Raw genomic sequence first — 7,499 nt, 5'->3', positions numbered from 1 at the left:
CAATAAATAAACAAGAAGAAATAAACGTTTAATGTGGCGAACTTGTGCCAAATATAAAAGGGTACAAAAGATAATAACAGAGCGTCGCGGGCGTCGAAGTTGGCGTGACAGCAGAGTCGAACGCTGGGGCGAGACTGAATGCAGATCGCCACGCGGAGCCCCATGTACACGTGTGGGCTTCTGGAATAATCTGCGTAGAAGGTTCGGCGTGTAGACCATTCCGACCTCGAACAAGCAACATGGTTCTCGAATTTACCAGAACATTACTTTACAGAGTCAACAAAAATGTGCCTCCGCTGCCAGGAATCGAACCCTGGCTTTCAGCGTGGAAAGCAAGCGCGATAACCGTTAGGCCACGCGCGCGCTGCCTACTTGGCCAGCTGCGCGCGCGGCATTACTCCCCCCTTTAAAAAAGTGAATCGTCCCAATGCAACTCAAAAACAAAACAAAGCAAATAAAAAGGACGGTAAACTAAAGAGTCATTTGGAATACATAAAGTCCACAGTCCTATCGAGCGTAGTACGGCTTCAGTCGCACGACGTGGACGACTTCCGGTCGTGGAGGGCGGCGTGAGGAAGTCCGTGTTCCGTCGGGCATCACCTCGTAATTCAGATCCCCGAGTCGTCGAAGCACTTTGTAGGGTCCAAAGTGGCGCTTCAGAAGTTTCTCGCTGAGACCACGGCGGCGGATCGGTGTCCACACCCACACCCTCTCTCCGGGCTGGAAGTGGACGTCCCGACGACGAAGGTTGTAGCGGCCAGTGTCGACACGTTGTTGAGCCTTAATCCGGAGTGTGGCGAGCTGACGGACTTCTTCTGCTCTTTGGGCAACCACCTGGGCGTCGTCGCTTGCGTCGTCTGCCGGTTCGTGGGGTAACATAGCGTCCAGCATTGTTGTTACCTTGCGCCCATGCACCAGTTGAAAGGGTGTCACTCCGGTGGTCTCTTGTACGGCCGTGTTATAGGCAAATGTGACGTACGGCAACACCTCGTCCCATGTCTTGTGCTCCACGTCGACGTACATGGAGATCATGTCGGCGATGGTCTTGTTGAGTCTCTCCGTTAGCCCGTTGGTCTGCGGGTGGTACGCCGTGGTGCGACGATGGCTGGTGTGGCTGAGACGAAGGACTTCCTGCGTCAGCTGGGCCATGAATGATGATCCACGGTCTGAGATCAGTACTTCGGGAGCGCCGTGCCGGAGGACGATGGACTCGATGAAAAACTTCGCGACTTCAACAGCCGTTCCTGATGGAAGGGCTTTTGTCTCGGCGTACCGTGTGAGATAATCGGCTGCGACGATGATCCATCGGATTCCTTGCGTCGACGGTGGGAAAGGTCCGAGTAAATCCATACCGATTTGCTGGAATGGGGCAAATGGCGGCGCAATAGGCTGAAGAAGTCCTGCCGGTCTCGTCGGTGGCTTCTTCCGTCGCTGACACTCGTGGCAAGATCGGGTGTAGTGGTGCACTGTCTTCGCAAGCTTGGGCCAGTAGTACCTTTCGCGTATCCTGGCAAGAGTCCTGCTGTAACCCAGGTGTCCCGCCGTCGGGTCATCGTGGCAGGCTTGAAAAATTTCTTTTTGAAGACTGGAAGGGACCACCAACAGCCACGCCGTGCTGTTGTCGCTGAAGTTCTCCTTGTAGAGCACACCTTGTCGGATGGAGAAGGTTGGCAGTGTTCCAAAACCGCGCGGAACGGCGCTTCCTCGTCCCTCTACGTGCTTGATGAGTGCTCGCAGCTCAGGGTCGTCTCGCTGGAGTGCTGCCATGTCGCTGACATCCAGAGCGTCGAGGAAACACTCATCGTCGTCCTCTTTGGTGCAGGAAGGAGCGGCCTCGACTGGGGCCCTCGACAGGCAGTCGGCATCATTGTGCTTCCGGCCGGACTTGTACACCACGGTCATGTCGAACTCCTGCAGTCGTAGGCTCCACCGAGCGAGGCGTCCGGAGGGGTCCTTCAGATTCGCCAGCCAGCAGAGCGAGTGGTGGTCTGTGACCACGCGAAAAGGACTTCTGTACAAATATGGGCGAAACTTTGTTATTGCCCAGACGACAGCGAGGCACTCCTTTTCAGTCGTTGAATAGTTCGTCTCCGCGTTAGACGGCGTCCGACTTGCGTATGCGATAACTCGCTCTGCACCGTCCTGCACTTGGACTAGTACCGCACCCAGTCCGGAGTTACTGGCGTCGGTGTGGATCTCGGTTTCATCAAACTGGTCGAAATGGCCAAGAATCGGGGGCGTCTGGAGTCTTCGTTTGAGCTCGTCGAATGACCTTTGGTGTTCTTCTGTCCACTCGAACTTTACGGCGTCCTTTGTGAGGTGTGTCAGCGGTGCGGATAGTTTGGCGAAGTCTCGAACAAAGCGCCTGTAATAGGCACAGAGTCCGAGAAATCTTCTTACTGCCTTTTTGTCAGACGGCGGCGCAAATGCAGCTACGGCGCTGGTCTTCTCGGGGTCAGGTAGAACACCTTTGTTGTTCACGACGTGGCCGAGGAACTTTAGTTCCCCATAGGCGAACCGACAGTTTGTTGGCTTGAGTGACAGGCCGGCGGTCTTGATGGCTTGAAGCACGGCTCGAAGTCGTCTGAGGTGTTCGTCGAAATCTCGTGAGAATACTACGACATCGTCCAGGTAGACGAGGCAGCTCTGCCATTTCAGACCTGCTAGCAGGGTGTCCATGACGCGCTGGAATGTGGCTGGTACTGTACAAAGTCCGAACCGCATCATTTTGAATTCGTACAGTCCGTCGGGAGTGACGAAGGCAGTTTTCTCCCGGTCACGTTCGTCGACTTCAATCTGCCAGTAACCACTCTTCAGGTCCATCGACGAAAAATACCGGGAGTGGCGCAGTCGGTCTAACGTATCGTCCATACGGGGGAGCGGATAGACGTCCTTCTTCGTCACAGCGTTCAGTCGACGATAGTCCACGCAGAACCGCAGGGTCCCATCCTTCTTCTTTACAAGGACGACTGGGAACGCCCATGGACTTCTTGAGGGTTGAATGATGTCGTCGTCGAGCATCTCCTGGACTTGATCTTGAATCACTTTCCTTTCCTTAAAGAAGACTCGATACGGCGACTGGTGGACAGGGAGTGCGTCGTCGTCAGTAATAATGCGATGTTTCGCCATTGGTGTTTGGCGAACTTTCGATGTCGTGGCAAAACAATCACTGTATTCGGCGAGGAGGTCAACCAGTTGCCGGCGCTTCGGAGCTGGGAGCTCGGGGTCGATGTCTAGCGGCGGCGGCGTCGTGCTCTTCTGCTGTGGCGACGAGGTTTCCTCGGAGATTGCGGTGACCACGGCTGGCGCCTGAAGCTCCTCGATGTGGCCCACGGTGGTACACTTCGTTAGGTGCTGCGGCTCCTCTCGGAAGTTCGTCACAAGAACAGTTGTACGTCTTTCTTGGAGATCCGTCACGCCTCTTGCGACACCAATTCCTTTTTCGAGGAGCAGTTGGATGCTGCCTTCCAGAAGAGCTTCACCGTGCATGGCTGCGTCGGTTATAACGGTGACGAAAACACTCGACCGCGGCGGTAGGTTCACATGGTCGGCGATAACTCGGATCGCGGTTGACGTCGAGTTGATCTCCACCGGCGGCATGACGGGCTTTCGAAGCGTCAACTGGTTTGCAGCGAGGTCGATGACGGCGCCATACTCGCAGAGAAAGTCCATTCCGAGGATAACGTCCCTCGAAAAGTCTTGCAGAACGACGAACTTCACAGGGCACGTCTCACCGTGGATCTCGACGCGAGCAGTGCACCTCCCGACTGGTGTGATGAGGTGCCCTCCGGCGGTTCGTATTTGAGGTTCATCCCACGGCGTCGTGACTTTTTGAAAGCGGCGGGAGTGCCTCCCACTCAAGACTGAGTAGTCTGCTCCGGTGTCCACGAGTGCCGATGCGTCGTGGCCGTCGATGATGACGTTTAGGTTGTTGGACACCGTTTCAGGAGCGTCGTTTCGGTCTCCGGTAGCGTTCGAGTGGGGGCCCTCCGACAGTCGTGGAGGATCTTGGCGTCGGTCGTCTTCGGCAACTCCACCTCCAGGTGTTGCCGCGCCTAGTTTCCCCGGCGTGGAGCGAGGGGCGACAGGCTTTCACGTCGGGGTCGGTGCATGGGCGAAGCTGGACGTCGTGGTGAAGGCGACCGGAACTCTCGGCGGTACGCAGGCTCGGGGGACTGATGTCGTTTCAGATACTCGTCGATCTCCCGAGGGCGTTCACCATACCGGGGGCGTGGGTCGTTTGGGTGGAATCCACGCAGCCCGAGTCGTCGGTATGGGCATGGGCGGTACACATGGTCAGCTTCTCCGCAGTGGTAACACAGCGGGCGTCGGTCCGACCGTCCTCCAGACGTCTGTCTTCCTCGGCGCTGGTCGGTCTGGGTGAACGTGCGCCTGATCTTCCTGTCGTCGGGGATACTGCGGCGTTGGGGCGTCTCTTCGGGGTGGCGCCGTGGCTTGGCGGGGAGGTTGCGGCGGTCGTCGGGCTATGGTAGCAGAGCTCAACGTCGGTTCCTCCGGTGCCACCGTGGTGACGGGAACCTCTGGTTGGTGCGCCCGTTGTACTTCCTCGCGCACAGCCTCGGCAATGGAGAGTGTCGCTGGACGACTTGCGGCTGGCAGCAACTCTCGGAGTTCCTCCCGGACGATCTCCCGGATAATTTCGCGGATGTCCGTACCAGGAGCGTTCTCGCCGCCAAGCAGCGCGGTTGCAGCGACACTTGGATGTCGCTGGTAGTGGGAAGCGCGCGCTTGGAGGGCGCGCTCGATGTTTGTCGCCTCGGTGACGAAGGCTTCGACGGTGCCCGGCGGGTTGCGCACGAGGCCTCCAAAGATGTCGTCTCTCACTCCGCGCATGAGGACCCGCAGCTTCTTGCCGTCTGTGGCTCGTGGGTCGGCACGGGCGCTCAGGCGGAGGACATCTTCTACGAAGCTTGTGACGCTTTCGTCGGGGCCCTGCGTTTGAATTCGGAGGAGATCTTCTGCCTTCTCCCGTCGGTGTAGGGTGGCGAACGTCCGCTACAACTCGGCCACACAGATGTCCCACGACGTAAGCGAAGCCTCGTGATTCTCGAACCAATGCCTCGCAGTACCCTCCAGCGAAAAGTAGAGGTTCTGGAGGCACTGCTCCGCAGTCCATCCGTTGTGGCGCGCCACACGCTCGTAGTGCTTGATCCAGTCTTCGACATCCTCGTGGATCTCGCCGTGGAGGGGAGTCGGCGTACGGGGAGCGGCGGGCAGGTAGGAGCGGCGGGGGTCGGCGACTGGTTGGCCATCGTCGGCTTCGTTGGCTGCTTGGTCCTGGGCGGCAGAAGTCTGAATTCCGGGTGTAGGCCTTGGGTGCGACGACTGAACCGGATCTCGGTAGTGCCTTCGTTGGTTCTTCGTGGGCTTGGCGTCGACTTGCACTGCGGGCCCTCGGAGGGGTACGCGGCAGGGGGATGCGTTACCCAGCACCTCCACCAAAATGTCACGGGTGGTGACCAAAAACAATAAATAAACAAGAAGAAATAAACGTTTAATGTGGCGAACTTGTGCCAAATATAAAAGGGTGCAAAAGGTAATAACAGAGCGTCGCGGGCGTCGAAGTCGGCGTGACAGCAGAGTCGAACGCTGGGGCGAGACTGAATGCAGATCGCCACGCGGAGCCCCTTATGTACACGTGTGGGCTTCTGGAATAATCTGCGTAGAAGGTTCGGCGTGTAGAACATTCCGACCTCGAACAAGCAACATGGTTCTCAAATTTACCAGAACATTACTTTACAGAGTCAACAAAAATGTGCCTCCGCGGCCAGGAATCGAATCCTGGCTTTCAGCGCGGAAAGCAAGCACAATAACCGTTAGGCTTTTTTTTTTTTTTTTTTTTTTTATTGAGTAAAAAACGGGCTATGTACAGTGTAAAAAGGGAAGGTGAAAGTCGGCACTTCCCTTAACACCAGCGAAGTACAATATTTTGAGAATAAGCATCACCAGGGTCACATACAGTTACGATCGTAAAGGAAAAAACCAAGCCATGATTTTGCATGCAAGCAATAGGCTATTTCAAGCGCAACTTGAGACTGTCCCAAAAGTCACTTTCCGGAAACTCTGTTGCCTTTGTTAGGGAGCTCACGTAGTTGATCCCCTGAATCAGGTACCGCCATGCGTGTTGTCCTCCTTCCCTTACTAATGTGTGATCGGTCCGGGAGCTCCAGATTGCGTGTATACCATTCAGTGCTAGCATTTCCCAACATAGCTTATGTTCTTGGTTGCCAACGTCAAGAAACTTCAACGAATGCCACGTTGGGTACAGTGCAATACCGACTTCGGCACGAAGCCGCGCCCAAAAAATTTCGGCATTTGTACAATACAAAAAAGTATGCTGTAGGGTCTCCGGAACAGGACAGATAGCACAGTTGGTTCCCCATGGCATGAGAAAGCCTTTGTTTTCCTCCCATGTTTTTACAGGTAACACTTCCATGTGGAACTTAATAAAAAGGTCCTTAATTCCCTGCCGAACGGGGTATCTCCGCAGACGTCTCGCTGAAGCCAGAGCGATAGAGCGGCAGTGGCATGACAAGATCAATTGTGTCCCAGTATAGGCGTTTCCTTTTAACTTTGCTTAGATAGTCCTTCGAGAATCTGCTCTCAAAGAACTTTACTGCTTCTGCTATTTCTTTGTAAAAGCGCAACACAGGCGCCTTCTTGGCTGCGGCGTCACTTTTGCTGATATCAAGTTATGAAGAAAGATAACACCCTCCAAGCTTCAGAAAGGCAGCCGCAGACATCGGGACTTTCTTGTCTCGAAAAAGCATAAACTTATGCACTTTCAGCTTTGTATCAATACTGATTAGCCCTAGCCCGCCTTTGTGAGGGCTGATGAAAAGATTAGTGCGTCGCGTTTTTTCAAAGCTTGAATTCCATACAAAGGTAGCACACATACGTTGCATTTTTTGCACCAGATTGCTATGACAAGGTAATACTTGCGCCGAATACCATGCGCAGGAAAAAAACACGGAGTTACACACAAAACTTCGGCTTAGAAGTGGAATATTTCTCCCCTGCCAATCGGCAGCTTTGGCTCTGACGGCGTTTAGCCGCAGACCACTTTCTCCTTTACAGATATCCGCTAAGTTCAAAGTAAGCCCTAGGTAATTAGACATCGAATCGGACCATTGAATACCTATGAAAATTTTCGGCTTAGATGGCCACGGCCCCATCCAAGTCCCTGAAGACTTTTTAACATTCATTTCGGCCCCTGACACGCTGCAGAAGTTGTTGATGTGCGCGAGAGCCGAAACCAACTCTCTTCTAGATGAACATACAATGCTTACATCGTCCGCATAAGCTAAGAGCTTTACCGAGGAGTCGGCTAGATTTGCTCCCCGTATACTAACGTCACTCAAAATTGCTTTACATAAAGGCTCTAGATACAGCGCAAACAGTATAGGGGACATTGGACAACCTTGCCTCACCGAAGAGAGCACTGGGATAGGCCTTGATTTGCACCCGTTAATTAAAAG

The sequence above is a fragment of the Ixodes scapularis genome, unplaced genomic scaffold, assembly GCF_016920785.2.
Source record: "Ixodes scapularis isolate PalLabHiFi unplaced genomic scaffold, ASM1692078v2 PGA_scaffold11__112_contigs__length_91849675, whole genome shotgun sequence".
Taxonomy (NCBI): Eukaryota; Metazoa; Arthropoda; class Arachnida; order Ixodida; family Ixodidae; genus Ixodes; species Ixodes scapularis.
Note: the sequence above shows the minus strand (reverse complement) of the source record.